This window comes from Macrobrachium rosenbergii, chromosome 25 (genome assembly GCF_040412425.1).
Source record: "Macrobrachium rosenbergii isolate ZJJX-2024 chromosome 25, ASM4041242v1, whole genome shotgun sequence".
In the NCBI taxonomy this organism is placed as follows: Eukaryota; Metazoa; Arthropoda; class Malacostraca; order Decapoda; family Palaemonidae; genus Macrobrachium; species Macrobrachium rosenbergii.
Genome location: NC_089765.1, coordinates 27,334,410 through 27,354,409, shown reverse-complemented (window position 1 = coordinate 27,354,409; position 20,000 = coordinate 27,334,410). Strand labels below are relative to the sequence as shown.

Below are 20,000 nucleotides of genomic sequence, written 5' to 3'. Positions count from 1 at the left end.
CGAAGAAGAACGTACAGTTACTGTTAAATAGGTGCATTTTTGTTGGACGACGCGAAGAAGAACGTACAGTTACTGTTAAATAGGTGCATTTTTGTTGGACGACGCGAAGAACAACGGACAGTGTCTGTTATATAGGTGCATTTTTGTTGGGCGAAGCGAAGAAGAACGTTCAGTGTCTGTTAAGTAGGTGCATTTTGTTGGACGACGCGAGGAAGAACGTACAGTATGCACAAATGCAAGAGTGTGCAATCGGAAACGCCTTTTTGTAGGATTGATGTATTTCTCCCCTCATGCACGCATCAGTGGGAATGCTCATGAACGTGCGTGAGAATGTTGTGCTTCAGCTGAATGTCCTTGCCAAGACGTGGGCTGTTGCAGTGATGTCTTCCTTTTATTTTTTAAAAGCTAGTTGATTCCCCCCACGGTATGGCTGACCGTGCAATTCGTTTTGGCTTCGCATTGTGTAGATGATACTGATCGATTTCGCATATGGAGCAGGATGTCACTTCTTATTATGTAATGCTGGACCTTTGTTATATGTTGCTCCAATCGAGGTAAAAATATGCATGTTTTATCATTATTTTAAGGATAAATCGAAAAATATATATTATTCTCATTGTAAAATGCGCATTTTCCTCACAAAACAAAAGCGACGCTTTAACTTCTATATTTCGAATTTGCTTGATTTGAGGAATCTCCACACTTTCTTTGTACGTAAGTTGAGGGGAACGAAAAACATAAAATTAAAAGTTGTAGGAATTCATGTCTTGTTTACATTTTCTTTAGCTGTTTTGTATTCTAAGAATTTTATTGGGTATGACTTCGTTTCAAAATGCTGAATTATCTTGGTCCAAAGGCCTGAGAACTGGTCGAGCTTTGAATATTTTTTCAGTAGTAAATAACAATAATAATAATAATAATAATAATAATAATAATAATAATAATAATAATAATAATAATAATAATAATTATTATTAATTATTATTATTATTATTATTATTATTATTATTATTATTATTCGCCGCTTACTCTAGTGGTATAGAATAGAGACAGTTGCTAAACTGAGTAAGAAGGACTACTTCAGAAGTATGGAATGCAAGAGAAAGATGAAAATGAAATTCAGCTGAGGAGAAGAATGAGCAAACCCTTCACCACTCGTTGTCATCTTGAATTTCAAGAAGCAGTTTTCATTTTCGTTCTTTACCGTATTGGTTCTTACCTATGACTGGTTGAATGATTTAGAATCAGATGAACTGGATATTTTACACTTAGTACATACTTTTATATTTGTTTAATAAAAAAAGAAGATGCATCTAGTCCCTTTATAAATTATAAATAAATAAATAAATAATATATATATATATATATATATATATATATATATATATATATATTATCTATTTACAGAGAGAGAGAGAGAGAGAGGGGGGGGGAGAAATTTGCTACCTTTGGTTTTGATCTCCATAAGACGTAACATGATGTCCAAGAATTTCTTTGCCTAAGAACTGAATCACTTTTTTGATCAACAAATATACTTGCATCTCATGAGCTTCAGTTATAATCGGAAGGGAAAATAGTATATGCAAAATTCCAGCAAACTTGCCAATGAGGTTGGTGCCTCTTATTTCATAGCTCTCTCTCTCTCTCTCTCTCTCTCTCTCTCTCTCTCTCTCTCTCTCTCTCTCTCTCTCTCTCTCTCTCTCTCTCTTTTCTTATTGTGCCTGGATGCATCCTCTTTATTGACGCAAATATAAAAAGGTTTGTTGGCTCTGGGTCAGAGAAGGGCCTCTGTGTCAAGGGAAAAGGAAGTTTTGTTTTGATTTATTTTTTGAGCAATTGCTTTTTTTTTTATTTTAACCTAAAAAGCCGATGCTGTTATGTCGCAATACAGGCAAAGCTTAATATTTGCTCTGCAATAGATATTTCGCATTTTTCTCTGCAGTATTTTCCTGCCATTTCACAATTAGGGTCAATGAGGTGACATACTTGTTTTGCCCGAAATGGCTGCTTTGGATGTGTTGGCGAAGGTTCATGGTTATTGTCCTCCTGCAGTGAAATTGTTCCTGGAAAAAAGTTATTCTGTAATCGGTGATATTTGTATGTTTTATAGTTTTCTTGTTAATTTTCATCCCCAGTGGTCAATATACTTCTTTGAAAAAAAAGTTGATTTTTTTATTGGATCTTTCCTAGATACTGACCCCCACAGGTTTTAACTCCGTATGTTATCCACCTTTGCGGCATGTAAAAATATATGCAAAAGACTTGTAAATATAAAGATAATGACCCCCAAGAAATATTAGTCCCAGATAACGACCCCCGAAAACCCTTGGGGGTCACTATCTAGAAAAGATCCTTTTTATTTATTAACAGGTAAGAACCTAAAAATTTCAATAATACGTAGTGACTTAGAATACATTGGTTTTTCTGGGGTTTATACTGAGAAACGTCCACGTTGAAGATCTTAATATCTGAGGACATGATGAAAAAAAATTATTTTTACATAATAATCTTGGTTTGTTCACGATTTATGAAACAGTGCCTTTTTAAAGTGCAGTGTTCACTGGGACCGACTTCCAATTTTCTTTTGTAGCCCAGCAGCAAGAAAAAATGAGAAGGGATAAATCTTCCTGCCTCTAAAAGGCTGGAAGGTTATAGGCGTCGGGAAGAACGGAAACACAAAAGGGATTTCCGGGTTCATAGCGCGCGTCGTATTGGGACGAACTGAACCGTGATAGTTGGCACAACAGAGGCTGAAGTGATGATTTGTTTCTGACAATCTTCCTGATTTGTTTCAGATTGTTAAAGTGAATATGTCATTTCAAAACAGATACATGAGTCCATGAAAGTTTGTTTTCATACAGTCAGTTTGTAGAAAATCTCTTGTAAATAACAGAAATATTTTTAATTAGTTTTTTTTTTTACTAAAATAGAACTGGTTGCATTTTTTAGCCTGTAGCATTCTGGTAGTTTGGTATAATGAGAATAAAAAATAATCGTGGTATTTGCTGAAACGTCGTTTGATATTTCATGACAATAATTAGTAAGCTTACGTAACTCTTCTTTTTGCTTTTTTTTTTCCCCTGAAGCTTAAAGGACTGACGTTAAGGGAACCCTGACATTTCGGTATCGCGGTTGAAATAACAGTTCATAATATTAGTTCAAATTATTTGCTCACTGGTGCATAGACAACGTTTTTTTTCCCTTTAATTAATATGCATCGTTGCCCTTGGATAGGATTTCACAGCTCTTCGTTATTCATCACTTGTCACTGACATTGCTTTCAATCCCCAAGTAAAACAAATGTTTGGTAGTGAGATCTTCCTGCAAAGCTTACCACAGATATGTACAGTAGATGTTCATCTCGTTTATTATCATTTTTAATACGCAGTTGACGATGGACTGCCCGTCGAAACTCTTAAACCTACTGATTTTCATCCAAAGCGATAGAAGAAGTCAGTTATTTAAAGTTTTTGTTTTCACTGAGCCTGAGCGAGCCGTTTTCCGCTCACGTCCCATCTCATTTGCGAACACGCCCCAGTTGACACTCAGGGAGTGCCAATGTCAACACAACATTCTCACATGACGTCACTGGCATGTCAGCCGTAGGTGCCAAGAGAAACTGAGCCTCACTTTTTGTTTGTTGTCGAATTTTCTTGTTGACCTTTATTCCACGAATGTCAAGGTTTCGGAAGCCACACTGGCCGTCCAGGTCACCGCCATTGTAAAAGAATTGGTTTGGCAAGTTTACATTGTCTGTCACAAGGAAAACAACAAGTTAAAAAAAGCAACACTAAAGGACAACAGCTCCTCTTCTAACCAATTGCCTCTAACATCTTACAATGATCATTTGGTAGCGTTATTAAAGCTAATTATCTCCCATTACAGTAATTCCCCTTCCTTGTCTTAAAGTGTTCAATTTGGGTCTGATTAATAACTCGGTCCCTCAATCCGCATGCTAACGAGATTATAAACGTTAGTGCAACTAACTAACTATCTAGCTTAGTGCGTTCTCTCAACACTATAGTCGAGTTTAAACAAGTTAGAGGACCGGTTTCGAGTGAGGATTGCTAGAGGATCTATGATACACTTGAAATGAAAGTAATAAGTAATAAGTCTCTGCCCTAGCCTTCGCCTTGTCCACTTTTCTTGTTTTGTTATTTCCCGTTGCGCCAAGTATTGTTTTGCAGGCACGAGTAACGTATGAACACACATTTGGTATACTAATATTATGTATATCCATATGAGCGAATTGGATATTAAAGGACGTTTGTAGCTTTCTGATTGTATATGAATCACGGTGATGTGATTAATAGTTATAGTCATATATATATATATATATATATATATATATATATATATATATATATATATATATATATATATATATATAATCACCCATAATCCATGTATAAAGTTTTCTGTATCCAGTTATATACACAAATAAGAGAGAGAGAGAGAGAGAGAGAGAGAGAGAGAGAGAGAGAGAGAGAGAGAGAGGCCCTTACGCTCCAAGGGGATTCAGGCTGTCAATATGCACCGTAGTAACAATTCCCCTGATTAAACTGTGAATCTTTAATGTGTCTGGTTTGGATTGGTCATCCCCTCAGCTCCCCGTTCCGCCATGTCACTCGGCCGTCTTATTTCCGCAGTGCCCCCTCTCCCTACCCCATGCTCTCTCTCTCTCTCTCTCTCTCTCTCTCTCTCTCTCTCTCTCTTTGGAGCCCAAAGGTAATACAGCACAGTCTGTTCATTTTCTTTTCAGCGTCGTTAATTAAAATCTGCTTCTCTTTCTCTCAGCAGGTCTTAGGATCTACATCGTATTACTGTACGCTCTCGCTCTTCCTCTGTTTTTTAGTATTGGAAAGCTATTTACTCCAAATACTTCCTTGGGTCTCTCTCTCTCTCTCTCTCTCTCTCTCTCTCTCTCTCTCTCTCTCTCTCTCTCTCTCTCTCTCCTAGCTTTACTTACAGTGAGCTATTTCGGTATCATTGTAATCATTTACAGCACGTGTTGTGAAGCGAAGTGTAAATTCGTATTCTTTTTCACATCAGTTTTGCATTGTGCTATTGATGAAAACATTTTCGCGTTGGAGAAATTGTAGCACCGTCATTAATCATTTTCTTTTAATGGGAAAAAAATTAAGCTAGGTTTTTGTAGTTGCATCACATTTAAGATTTATTATTGAACATCACTTTAATTTTAGTGTCAGGGAACGTTATAGTTTTTTATTACCTTGTAGTCTCTGCCATTGAAGTATATATATTGTGCTACGCGGTAGTTTAATTGCATTATTGATGCTATAGGTTACATATGAATTAATTTCATAAGCATATCGAAAATACCTATGGCATGCTTTGTCATATGCATTGAACTTTACCTTTATGACTGAGCATTTAATGCCTTAATGTTTTAACATTTTCGTTTTTCTTACTCTGTTAAATGAAAAGTCATGATGCGTAGAACTTTATTATCCTCTCAGATGTACAGAGACGTAAGTAAGATAGAATATTCTCCATGAAAGATGTTGTAGAGATCAGTTCCACAATGTTTCTGCATTTTAAGGTTGCACCTGTGTGGTTTATGTTAATATGCACTATGTAATATCAGAGGGTAGAATCAACAAACCATATTTGTTCACTTGTATCAGGGAATTATTAAACAAATATGATTTTTGCTATATTGGAAAAAAGAAATGACCGAAAAACTTTGCTTTTTTAAACTTATTTGATATAGATATTAAGACCTTCCACAACTTGGTCAGGATGTCTGAAAGGTTTGTCATCCCATTGTGTGAATATTTACATGTTTTTGTTTTTGTTTTTTACTTTTCTGCTTCGCCTTTGATGGACGGGATAAAACACAATTGAAGGGTAGGTTATATTCAGTTCCATTTACAATTACGTTTCCTCTTCCAGTTCTGGTCGTTTCGGCCGTAAGCACGTTTACGTGCAAAATGGGCGGCGTGTTTAGTACCAGCCCCCTTGGGTGATGTACGTAAAACGTAAAATAATGACGGTAAATACCATAAACATAACATCTTACGTTGTTCTGGATGTTACGGCCTAAATGACTTGCGGCCGAAACGACCAGGACCGCCCTCTTCTGCAGTGGCATATACCAGTATACCTTAGGATTATTACCAATATTAAGTAGAGGGTCTGTGTGGAAGTTTATTATTTTTGGGAGGATTCTGTAAGGTTCTTTTCCCCTTCGTGCTTGTGACCAGAGATACAAATAAATCAGAACTTGTTGGTGGTTAGTGTTTAACGTTACTTCCTCTTATATTTACTTCAGCAATAGTATGAGGCCCCTTTAACTGTTAGAATAGTCGGTATTTTATGTATTCTCCATCTTTCTATATATTTCTGATTTCAAGCTGTCACTACGAGCAATAGGGTATAAGAATCCGGCTGAAAATCTTTAATTGACAAATGAATATTTTATTATAAGAGCAACAAGAAGATGATTCACTCTGAAAATTTAAGTTGAAGAAAAATAGAAAGAACGCTGGTGAAGAAATAAGGAATACATCTGTTAATTTATCAAGAAATACTTCATTTCTAAACAAATTCTTAGAGAGATAAGATGCTAACGATTCATGCACAAAATAAGCGTTCAGGGGCTCAGAAGTAAATGTATTACTTAACCAATGCTTAACATCTTTGCAAATATCTATAGTATCTCTCTCTCTCTCTCTCTCTCTCTCTCTCTCTCTCTCTCTCTCTCTCTCTCTCTCTCTCTCTCTCTCTCTCTCAGGCTCCCCATAGAGAACTAAAATTTAAAAACCTCCAAGTTCCTACCCAACACACAAAACGATAAAGATAGCCGAAAGAAACTGAGGCTAAAATCTGTACGTGAGAGTTAATTGAACGGCGGCGACTTTTCAGCCATTTTCCTTGTTGTGCTATAATTGGAAGGCGCGTGAAGAAGCAAGCGACTGCGAGCAACGGGAAAAGTCGTCCAAGTCGCCCTCGCCTTTTGTTTACCTGGCCGTTTCTTCGGATTTTGTTTTTCTTTTTTTGTTTTCTCGAGAACCACGGCCGTTGAAATTGAAAACACAAACATAACCCTACGGGTCTATCGGAAATTGTTGTTTTCTGTCCAGTCCCGGAGAGATCTTTCGGTTGAATTGTCTTCCAGAACGTTGTGGAAGGTGGCAGGCTAACGCTAGGTATGCTGCTCCCATGCCTTGCTTTATTTAGCACTGTTGTTTTGATTGGATGCTAATTATTTTATGCATATATCGATGTTGTAAGCCGCATATATCGATATTGTAAGCGCAATTATTTTTATTATTACTGTATTAATATTCATATTATCATTCATAAGATGAATCCTATTCATATAGAACAAGCCTACAGGGTCCATTGACATGAAATTCAAGCTTCCAAAGAATATTAAGGTGTTCATTTGAAAGAATTAACATAGGTAATAGGAGATACAGAAAGAAGAGACCAGTTATTAGAAAAGAAAATATAAATTAACAAATTAATAAATAGGTAAAAATGTGAGTAAATTAGAAAGTCCAAGGAGAATTGCTTGAGGGTGGTAATGCATTGCCTCTTTTGCACAACATCTCAGGCAGACTGTTCCACAGTCCAACGGTGCGAAAACTAAATGACCGTTGGAACTGAGAAGTTCGACAGCGAGGCACATTTCCTGTATATTGGTGCTGCTGTTCAGCAATTTTGGTCACTCACGGCAGGAAAACAGGATCAGGATCAGTTGTGAATGTGAAAAATCTCTGTGAAGATACAACTTATCTTTGTTAAAGTACAACCTATGAAAAATTGACAAACAAGAGACCATCCGTCGATGGTCCAAGTCATAACTGCTAATTTTGGGAAAAAGGAACCTACCACCATGAACCCCTCTTGTCTAAAAGAGATAAATCTCCGGCAGAGGCAGACACCCACACCGCAGTTCAGTACGCTAGTAAAGGAGGAAAAAAAGGGCTGCATTGATTTTATCACTTCTGTAAAATGTATGTTGCCTTGCGTAAAATACCTAACTTCCGTGCGGCACTTGCCGACACTTTCATTAGATGTTTCTTAAAAGTAAGATGTAAGTCAAAAGTTACACCGGGTGTAATTAAAGCTTCAGATTCATTTAGCAAGGTACCATCCACGCGAATAGGAGGATAGGGTGGAAAATCAACACAAGATCTGTTAATCAATAGTTTTTTCCTTTTATTGGAGTTCAGCCTCATACCCCACCGATTACAACATTCACTAATCCGCTCCATTTCACGTTTAAGACTAATGGCAGGTTCATTTCTCGTAAGTGTAGACTTTACTACACCTACAAGTATGTTTGAATCTTGTTTTCCGGGCCAACAACCATACCATTGGTATACATTAAAAATAACAGTGAACCAAGAACCCTTCCCTGTGGAACTCCAACCACAATATGTCTTGGTTCAATGAAGATCCTATCAACAGCAACTCGCTGCTGACTACTTGTAAGGAAATCTTGAAGTATTCCCAAAACATAATCACGCACTTCAAGATTCTGAAGTTTATAAATAGGTGTCTTATGATTTACTAAATCGAAGGTAGCACTAAAATCCATTTGAATTGCAGTACACTCAAAACTCTTAGCTAGGTTCTCTTGCAAATGACATGTCAAATCTAAACTAGCATCACAGGTACCTAACTGCTTCCTATATGCATATTGACTATCAGCCAACAATCCTTTAGATTCCACATACTTGTAAAGGGGCTTAGAAATCAGTTTTTCTGCAACTTTGTAGAGCTCAGGGAAAACAGAAATAGAATGTAGTTACTGCAGTCTGCAGTCATGACACTCTTTGGAACAGGCACTGTATTGCTAAGCTTGCGCTAATCTGCAAAGATACTATGTTGACATGAACATTAAATTTTATAGAATCTGCTAATCTTGGAAGACAACAAACTAGAAACCTATTTAAAAACAAAGGGAAGAAACCATCGGGGTCTGCTCCATCCCAGCTATCAATATTATCAAGAATTTTCTTAACATCCCTGGAGCAAAATGCAAATTTTGAGTAAGAATAGGTTCAGGATGACAAGTAACAGGTAGAAGGACATCCCCAGCAGACTGCGTAGCTTCAAAAGCTTGAAGCTGTAGTTCAGCCTTTTCCTTAGGGCCAGTAACCAATCTACCATCATATGTCAGTAGTGGTGGAACGGAAGACGAGCAGATGAGGCAGAATAATACCTTCAAGTTTCCTCTGTTAGGAGTTATTGTAATTTCTCTCTGTTATGTGTAAAAAAATTCTATTTGCAGCACAGTGAGACTCGACAAAAATGGTGTGGTTTTTGCTTGAACGATTTTGTCTCCATGTGTTGAATTTGGTCTGTCTCTCATGGTAAGTTCATGTACATGTATCATCAAACCATGGCTGGTCATTTGTCCTAATCTTCATGACCTTTCTAGGGACATACCTTACTAAAGTAGCAATCAGCATTTCATTCAACTTCTTCGGATGTGGATCTAATATAGCATCTGAAATATTAAGTGTCTGACAAGTTTCAATAATGTGATCCCAGTTTGCTCTAGACGGTCTAGATTTCAGCTAGACCGTTTTTCCAGTGGTGACGTTAGGAATATACTCGTACTGGCACAGTGGTCGGAAGTGCCTATATATTTAATACTTTTTCTTTCATTTTTATATATATATATATATATATATATATATATATATATATATATATATATATATATATATATGTATTTTTGTGCCTGTGGGTCCTGTTCAAAGGAAATTCGTTCAGCCAGTTAAGCCTGTGCGCGTTCCAGATAATACTAATAATAATGATAATAATAATAATAGTAATTTATTTTTATCACAGATTTTCATTTGCTGTGACAAACAGCCTGAGAAAGTAAAAAGAAATGATGTGCAAAACTGACTGGTCTTACCACGAGACACCCAGGAAATATGGAAATTAGTAAAATTTTCGTAAGTCGTAGGTTTTGAGATAAGGACGAGCGGGAGCTCGTGATAACTAGACGAAGCAGCTCAGATTTCAAAATCCAAATGTCTCAGTACTCAAAAGCTGGATGTGTACACAAGATGAAGGAGAGTGGCTTACTGTGCTGTGGGTTGTCGAGTTGTGGCTGGTGAGCCTTCTGTTTACATTGAATGCAGAGGTTGATGTGAAAGTTTTCATAACGGAAGTTTATTATTTTTTCGTCAGTTTGAGGATAAAAGTTGCAGTGGTTATTGATTTATAGCCCTATTTAACTGTCAATAACTGTTATTTTTATTTCATTTGCCATCTGTGACATACATTGCACAGAGAGAAAGAGAAAAGAAATGGTGTGAAGAAAAAACTGACATTTTAATGTTATAATTAGAGCAATTTATAGATTAATGTATTATATAAATATGGAAATTATATAAAATATTATATATAGTCTTAGGTTTTGAGACAAGGATCGAACGAGGTCTCTCAGGTGGAGCAAGGGCGTTATCCATAGCTAGTCTAAAAGAAGTTGGAACCTGGAGCAACTCAGATTTCAAAATCCAAATGTCTCAGTACTCAAAAAGCATTTCATGTGAATTATCCCTTCACAAGATGAAGAAATCATCAACACACAATCACGTGTGGAACAGAAATAAATTTCTGACTCACGTCGGATCGGGTTGTCGAGTTGTGGCGTTATCCACTGAGCCTTCTGTTTTTGGAATTGAATGCAGAGGTTGATGTGAAAGTTTTCAACTTAACGGAAGTTTATTATTTTTTCTGAGTGAATAAGTTTGACACACAATCACGCAGTGGAAATAAATTGATTTATAGCCCAGGTTTAACTGTCAATAAGGGCGTTGTTATTTTGTTATTCTAGACTTGTATGGCCCAGTGGATAACGCCCTTGCTTTCCATCCGTCAGAGGAACACCCAGCTGGTGAACACACATATTCGAATAATGTTGTCTATTGGTCACACAGGTAGAGAGAGAGAGAGAGAACAGGAGAGAAGATAGGTTCCAACTTTTTTAAACGCCTGAACCTTTCCACCTGAGATGTCTGATCCCGAAATTTATTTCTGTTCCACACGTGATTGTGTGTTGATGATTTCATCTTATTGTTGTTATTGGGTCATTGCTGAGTCGGAAGTTGGGAAAACTCGCTGGTATGCGTTGTTAGCTTGCCCATAATTCCTTTGGGTGCAGTTGCTCAGGTTCCAACTTCTTTTAGACTTGTATGGCCCAGTTAAGTGTTTATGGGTTCGATTAGAGTCAGAAATTTATGACGTGATTGTATGTTGATGATTTCTATATATATATATATATATATATATATATATATATATATATATATATATATATATATATATATATATATATATATATATATATATATATATATATATATTTATATACAGTATATATTATTTATCTCCAGTAATTGTAGGTTTAACAAATTATTTCATGTTTTCTCTCTCTTTCTCCCTCTCTCTCTCTGGACATGTATTCGCACACCTCTGGTTGTACAAACATACGCAAGGGCGATGCTCATCTCTCCTGCCTTATGCTCTCAAACACTTGACTCTCTTTAACCCCTTTTAGTCTTTATTTAAGTGTACTTCCGTTTGCTATTAAAGCCTCCCCTCACTTCTGCTTTTTCTTTCCTTTTTTTCTTCCCTTGTTGGTATCTTGGCCCACATCTCAGGGTCCACACATGGATCTGGAGGCAGTTTTTGACGACAGTTTTTAAAAGTTCTTCTCTTTGATCTCGGCCGCCTTTGCTTCTGCCACCGCATGATCTCTAGCAAATGTTTAGACACACACGTGTACACACACACACGCATATATATATACACATGTATTATACTGTATATATATTATATCTGTAAATACACTCATATATACTGTATATATATATAATATATATATATATATATATCTATATATATAAAAATGGATGTTTGTATGTGTGTATGCGTGTGTTTGTATGTGTATGTTCCACATACACTCTGAAACGCATTGAGCAATTTCAACCAAACTTGGTATACATATGACATACCAATCTCGAAAAGAACATTGTGGGGATAAGCCATCACTAGCACCAAAGGGCACCATAGGGGGTCGGGGTTGGGAAGGGGGTGATAGAGAGAGAGAGAGGGAGTATAGGGGGCGCTAGGGAGGAGAAAGAGGGAAAAAGTGAGAGAGAGAGCAGAGGGGGGTGTTAGGGAGGAGGAGAAAGAGGGAAAAAGTGAGAGAGAGAGAGAGAGTTTATCGGTTGTCATTCAGCGCCGGTTTGTCAACTAGTATATGTATATATATGTATATATATATATAAATATATATACATATAAATATACATATAAATATACATATACCCTCTTCTCCCGTCTTTCTTAATCTCCGACGGAAGCATTTTCTATCACCTATATCTGAAGAAGCCCGTTTTCTGGGATTTAGTTCATTCTCCTTACCGTCTGTACTGATTATTTTCTTTCCTCCCTTCGTTTGCTCATCCTTGTGTTCCCCTCTTCTTGTCTGCAAGGAGAGAGAGAGAGAGAGAGAGAGAGAGAGAGAGAGAGAGAGAGAGAGAGAGAGACGCATTTCTTTGACGTCTCTCGCGCACCTATTTTTACCACTTGGTGAAGGCCGCGTAATCTCATTGAAGCTTCTTTCTTGCTTGAGCCATCTCTCCCGCAAGCACTTTAGCAACGCGTATTTTGAATTCTCAACCGACTTCCTTTGTCTCTCCTCTTTTTTTTCTTTTTTCGTCTTTTCTTTCTTATTCCCCTGGGCTTTTCGTCCTCAGCGTTTATGCATTATGCCCTCCCCCCTTCTTTTTTTTTCTTCCCGTTTACTTGTGATACAAGAATAGATTTATATTTTTTCATCACATCTTTTTCTTTCAGCTTTTCTTTTAGTGTTGAGACAAGTTATGCTGGCTTCTTATTTTAATAGGTATATCTTTTATAGTCTTTCAATTTTTCGCTTATTTTTTTCACTTTCATTATTTTCTTTCATTTTTTCACTTTCATTTTTTTTCACTTTCATATTCGCGGAAGAAACTCGCAACTGCCTTTACGTATTTAACTCAGTTCTCGAAAAAGTCCTCAGCTATGAATATTTTTCCTTATACCTAATATGTAGAAGGACGTCTCCCTCGTAAAATTTCTTGAATGTCAACTTTTAAAACAATCCGTGATCCTCATAAATTTTTTGGTTACTGGTCAGACTGCTTCATATTTTCATCACTCGTTTATTTCATTTGATGTGTAAATTACGAATGTATTTATATAAATATATTGTATATATATAAATACACACTATATATACATACACATATATATATATATACATACATATATATATGTATATATGTATACTGTATATGTGTGTGTGTGTGTGCGTTTAAATATAGGTGTCTTCTGTATTGTTTTCACCAGCATTGTACCCGTTACTTTCTTTACATCCGTCATCTCACGTAATGTTTCACGCTTCGATTTTATTTAGCATTCTGTTTCCTCCATTGCGCGCGACCCCATTCTATCGCCTTCTATGACAGATGAGTGAGGTGAGTGACTGGATTGCATCGTCACTGAGGCAGTATTAGACTTGGCAGTGTTTGTAGTCATCCCGCTTTCTTGGTGTGAAAAATGCGCTGTCCGTCAATTCATTGGCTGCGCGCTGATCACTCTGATTTATTTACTCAGTGGGTGTTTGCCTTTTTGTGTGACCAGCTCTCATAGTAATGTTATTATTACAACAGCAGTGCCGTTATGGAGGAGGGCTGACGGTAAACAGTTGGCTTTGCTCTGCGCCTTCATTTCGCATTGCCTTTTTTTTTTTTTTTTTTTTAATTTGGTCACAGCTGCAGTGCTTTCGGTCTTTTGGTTATCATGCATTCCCTTTGGTCTCAAAGTTTCCTTTGATAGACGGTGTTAGAGAGTTGCTTAACACCACTTCATTTGCAGCAGTCTTTTATTAGTTCCAAGAACTGCATTTGTATACGATCCTTATGACGTCGGCAGATGTTGTCTTACACATTCATACGCGGCACAGTCTGTTGTCAGGGCCTTTACTTGTAAATGTAAATCAGTTTAGATTTTTTATACTTCTGACATCTTTCTCATTTTCTTCCGATTTGCTCAAATACTTATTGCTTTGATCTGATGTCGGAGCCGATGACTTGAAAGCCATGGATTTAGCGAAACCATAATTTGCTCATTTTTATTTTCCCTTTATAACAGCGCGGGAAAGGAATGTCAGATTGTACTCATACGGCTTTTCTTTTAGCACGTTTGTTTGCAGAATCTTGAATGTGATTCATCTCTCTCTCTCTCTCTCTCTCTCTCTCTCTCTCTCTCTCTCTCTCTCTCTCTCTCTCTCTCTTTATGCATGGTCAAAGACTTGGCTCTCAACTCATTTACGGTCCCTTCCTTTACTTATAACTTCTTGGCTTCATCCCAAATAAGGCCTCTAGACGCCAGCTACTGTGGCTGAGAGGTAACGAAAACCGTGCGGTTGTCGCTATAATCCTACACTCCAATTCCTCTTTTTTTTTTTTTTTAATAGGTCAAGAATTATTGGTGTTCTTTTTATTGCTTTATCGGTAAATTGACTTCTTTTTAATATGTCCTTTATAACAGCACAGTGTAAAACTTGTTAGCCGACGTCATTTATAACGTGTGTATGTCTATATTACATATATATAATATATATATATATATATATATATATATATATATATATATATATATATATATATATATATATATATATATATATATATATATATATATATATATATATATATATATATATATATATATATATATATATATATACAGTATATAGACATACACGTAAGTATATATGTAATGTATATATGGTTATATGGTTATACATATACATATATATATGTACGTATGTATGTATGTATGCCTGTATGCATGTATAAGGAGAGAGAGAATATTTCCGTCAGTTATATATTTCCTTATCATAGCGCCACCCATGTGCCCCCGTTCATTACCCTTTGGTTTGTGTACCCATCTCTCTCTCTCTCTCTCTCTCTCTCTCTCTCTGACCGTTCCCAGTTGAGAAACATAACCGACCAATCTTTTTTTTTCCCCTTTTTCTTTATCGTTCAGCTGTTGGGTGCTGTCTCTTCACACCTGTGTTCCGCAGCGAAAGAGGAACATTTGCTTGTTTACTTTGGCTGCATGTGAGACGGAGCCAACTGGTGCTGTAGTTCCTCTTCGCGCGTTGCTCTGTGGAATGGGTGGAAAGGCTGAAATTCATCCGTAATGCGAATAAAAGGAATGGGAGATAATAAGAGACAGCAAGAGACACGGGACTCATAAATGAAGATGGAGAAATGAAAGCAATTTGCTTGCTTAGTCAAGTCTGACGGTGGCGTTCACTATAACCGGGCTGGTTTTTTTCACGTGAGTGGAATTGTTCCCTGTTGCCGGTCGCGTTTAACCATTGCTTTCGTTTTTTTGTCATTTGTCTGTTCTTCATTGTTGTCTGGCGATTTAACTCATTTTTTATTTAACTCATTTTCACAAACTGGCTTTATTTTGTCACGCGTATTTTTATTTTGTTTTATTCGTGAATAACGTCACTAGAGAAGTTTGTACAGATTATCATCATTTTCCTTCTTATTTTTCTTATGATATTTATCGTTATCATCAGATTTATTTATTTAGACGATCCGGATTATGGTGCTTCCCATGCCTTGTACGTGGTAGACAACGCTGAAACCCTGTAATTATCAAAGCTCTTATTCGAGGTAAACTGTGTGTATTTTTTCCCGTTATTTTACCATTTCTGGCATTTACCGGATACTCGTGAGAGCAATGAACCCATTTCATTTAAGGTAAGTATATTAATTAGACTCAGGAAAGGAGGGTAGGCATGTGTAGAATCATTGAAAGTAAGAATGGATTTATCAGGCAAGATAATTACTGGGTTTTTATTAAGGGAATTAAATAAGAATGTATGTTCACAATATTGTATGCGCGTAGATCCATATTCTTTGTACGTCTACTTTCGTGTTGATTATTTCTTGGTATTTTCACTAATCGGAAATGAGTGGTCTGTTACATAATTGAAGTAAATAGTCAACATTTGAGTGTAAAAGAGAGAGAGAGAGAAGAGAGAGAGAGAGAGAGAGAGAGAGAGAGAGAGAGAGAGAGAGAGAGAGAGCAGTGGGTAATGTTTCATGACAACCAAACAGCAGCTGCTGTTAAATAGGCAATATAATTTAAGCATTAATATCATTTTCTCGTTGCCACAGCTTCAGATGACGACTGTTTAGTTCAAGGAGCCTTTAATATGTCGCGTTCAGTTGTCTGCTAATTCGCTGTGTCCATTTGCAGCTTTCAGACGTAATGTGTGTTATAGCTTTCGTTCACATTTGTACACCTTCAATTTTGCATAAATTCAACCGCCATACCACTCCCTTCACTGCCCCTTCCCATATTATTTTGACGTATATGCCCATATTTTGTATCCAGTATACTCGTGTATACATGTATACACAAATTTACTGCCCTGAATGTGAATATCTGCGTTGTATATTGTGCGCTTCTCATAAACGGGAACCTTCGTGATATGTATGCCGTCATGCTCATGTGGGATGTGAGCTTGTTGGTCTGAATTATTTTACCGAACATGAAGTTGTCTACGCTAATGGTGCTTTGAAATGTACAAGACACGTTACTTTGAATGTACAAGACACGTTCCTTTGAAATGTACAAGACACGTTACTTTGAATGTGCAAGAAACGTTCCTTTGAAATGTACAAGACACGTTACTTTGAATGTACAAGACACGTTACTTTGAAATGTACAAGACATGTTACTTTGAAATGTTGAAGACACGTTACTCTGAAATGTGCAAGACACGTTACTTTGAAATGTACAAGACACGTTGCTTTGAAATGTACAAGACATGTTACTTTGAAATGTTGACAAGACACGTTCCTTTGAAATGTTCAAGACACGTTCCTTTGAAATGTTCAAGACACGTTCCTTTGAAATGTACAAGACACGTTACTTTGAAACGTGCAAGCAATGTACAAGAAACGTTACTTTGAAATGTACAAGACACGTTACTTTAAATGTACAAGACTCGCTAATTTGAATGTACAAGGCACGCTACTTCGAAATGTACAAGAAACGTTACTTTGAAATGTACAAGAAACGTTACTCTGAAATGTACAAGAAAAATGTACAAGAAACATTCCTTTGACATGTACTAGACACGTATTCAATAAAGAAAAATTTAGTTCGTTGAAGACAAAGTAGAAAATATCCTTAGTATTTCTCGACGTTTAGTATCGTATTGAGTGAAAAAGGGAAATTAAGTCCCGAAAACACTGTAAACTCTTAGCCCGAAAACACATGCGTTGCCAAGTTCATGAAATAAACATTGTCCGGAATCCTATTACATAATAACTGAGTTCCAAGAATTCACAGTTAAGTACGGCTTATCTACACTCTCTCTCTCTCTCTCTCTCTCTCTCTCTCTCTCTCTCTCTCTCTCTCTCTCTCTCTCTCTTGTAGCGATTAGACCATATCGCGTTGCTCTTCTGGGAATGCAAATGCCTCATATTTCGTTACTGTGAAGGTGGGGTTAACGTATTAGTTATAATGTATACTTCGTAAAAGAATCAGTAAGAGGATTGAGAAATGATGGTGGGTAATCATGTGCGTTTTATTGTGACATGAATATGTTGAAGTATGGATACATAAAAGCAGTAGTCTCTCTCTCTCTCTCTCTCTCTCTCTCTCTCTCTCTCTCTCTCTCTCTCTCTCTATATATATATATATATATATATATATATATATATATATATATATATATATATATATATATATATATATATATATATATGTAGTGTGTGTAGATAGGCTATATATTAATATAATAGTATGCATATAGTGTATTGTGTATACATACACATTTGTATATATATATTATGTATATAAATATCTATATTATGTATATATATATATGTATGTATGTATATATATATATATATATATATATATATATTATATATATATATATATATATATATATATAATATATATATATATATATATATATATATATATATATATATATATATATATATATATATATATATATATATATATATCACACACACATAGCAGTAGACTGATGTACCTTGATTTCATTCTTTTATAATTTTATTTAAGTCCTCTTTTCTCGTGGAATGATACAGACATAAAATGGCTCACATGAGATGCTTCCACAAAAACAGAATTTATCGCTGTATGTTATTTTATTCACAGTAAGTGTTTTTCCCCTTGTAGGAATGACGCCAGAAGATGTCGACTTTCCGGCTTTCAGAAAATATTCATGGGATGAGGGCACTAGTTCCACGTCCTGTCCTCGGATGGTCAAGGATATATGTAGCCATAACTCCTGGATTTTCCTGTGGTCAGAGAGTGTTAACATATACATTGATGAAAATTAGAGAAACCTCACTTTAAAGGGGATGTTTCTCTGGTTTTGGTATTAGGTCATATTAGCTCATTTCGCAAATTTTATTTTATGACATTTTTTATCATCGGAATAACAAGAGATTTCTCGGTGAGCGAACGATATCATGTTGCCATTGAATATTCATTGAAGGTTTCCAGGTGTTTATGAATACGACTTGACATGAAGAGTTCTGAAAGTTGAGCTTTTCATAGACTATTTCGGTTTTATATCTATTAAATATCTGAGATATGGTCACATGTAATTTTAGGTAAAATGGTTGAATATTGCTTCCTGAGAGCTATGACAACTTAGCATACTTTTTATGGATGTACTGGTTAGTCTGATTTAGTTTCTTGGAGAGAAGCAAAGGTCGCTCTCTCACAGTTGAACTGGCAGACTAGTCCCGTGCTGTTCTTGGCTCACTATTTTCCAGGAAGAGGTTCTTGTTTCATGATAAATCAGTGATAAGGCTCATTTGTGATTCATTTGTGATGATTGCTTTCCTTAACACCTCTTTTCATTTTGCCCGTCACATTTCCTCCTTCGGCCGTGGTCGTCTTCGAACCGTTTTATGATGAACAAAGATTTTCCCAATCCTTTTCATATCCTTGTTCGCTTCTCAGTTGTACTGTCATTAAGGCAGTTGTTTTGGTAAAACTTGACGAACGCTTATGATATGCAGCTCTGCAGATGGTGCAATAGTAATGACTCTTCCGACCAAGGTGGCGACTGCGCTCCTGAAACGATCAATTTTTTTTTATTTTGCGGGGGGGGAGGCAACCCCCCCCCACACACACACATTCATCACTCGTTCAACATTAGATGGGTCCCTGATGTCTGTCATTCCATCACGGAATGAAGGTCGCCTTTCCATATTGTTTCTGTTAGGAAACATATGATGCATTTTTCAGAGAAACTTTGAACAAGACTAGAGTTCGTTTTCCCATCTCTCTCTCTCTCTCTCTCTCTCTCTCTCTCTCTCTCTCTCTCTCTCTCTCTCTCTCTCTCTCTCTCTATATATATATATATATATATATATATATATATATATATATATATATATATATATATATATATATATATATATATATATATATATATTACATATACATATATATGTGTGTGTGTGTGTGTGGAAGACTATCATAGAGGGTCTGGCCGTAGAAGATGTTGATCTTTGGTCTCTAAATAGAGATTATTCACAGGTTGAGGTTCTTTGCCACTTACTCCAGTAGACTTATGGTCTCTAAATAGAGATTATTCACAGGTTGAGGTTCTTTGCCACTTACTACAGTAGACTTATGGTCTCTAAATAGAGATTATTCACAGGTTGAGGTTCTTTGCCACTTACTCCAGTAGACTTACATCCCTTTTTTTCTGTTGGATTTCGGTTATATTACCATGCCGCTGGTGCCGTACTCGTTAGTTTTACTACAGCCTTCAAAGTATCGATTTTTGGAACGATTCTGTTAGGCAGATACTCATGCTCTTGCTGATATCCACTGCAGCTGGCGTTCTCAAAACATCTGGTATG

General features: G+C 36.3%; 1 protein-coding gene across 5 annotated transcripts in view; it reads left to right on the top strand.

Moving 5' to 3' along the window:
• Nucleotides 1–20,000, top strand: part of LOC136852508 (tyrosine-protein kinase RYK-like) — a 666,481-nt gene that overhangs the window by 108,258 nt on the left and 538,223 nt on the right. Inside the window, exon 1 of one of the 5 annotated variants that reach the window (XM_067127190.1) lies at nucleotides 15,169–15,393. The exons of 3 other annotated variants lie outside the window; for them this stretch is intronic. The gene's annotated coding sequence lies outside the window, so the exon portion shown is untranslated. Of the gene's footprint in view, nucleotides 1–15,168; nucleotides 15,394–20,000 lie in introns of those variants that run through there. One more of the 5 variants, XM_067127188.1, reaches the window with a different exon arrangement.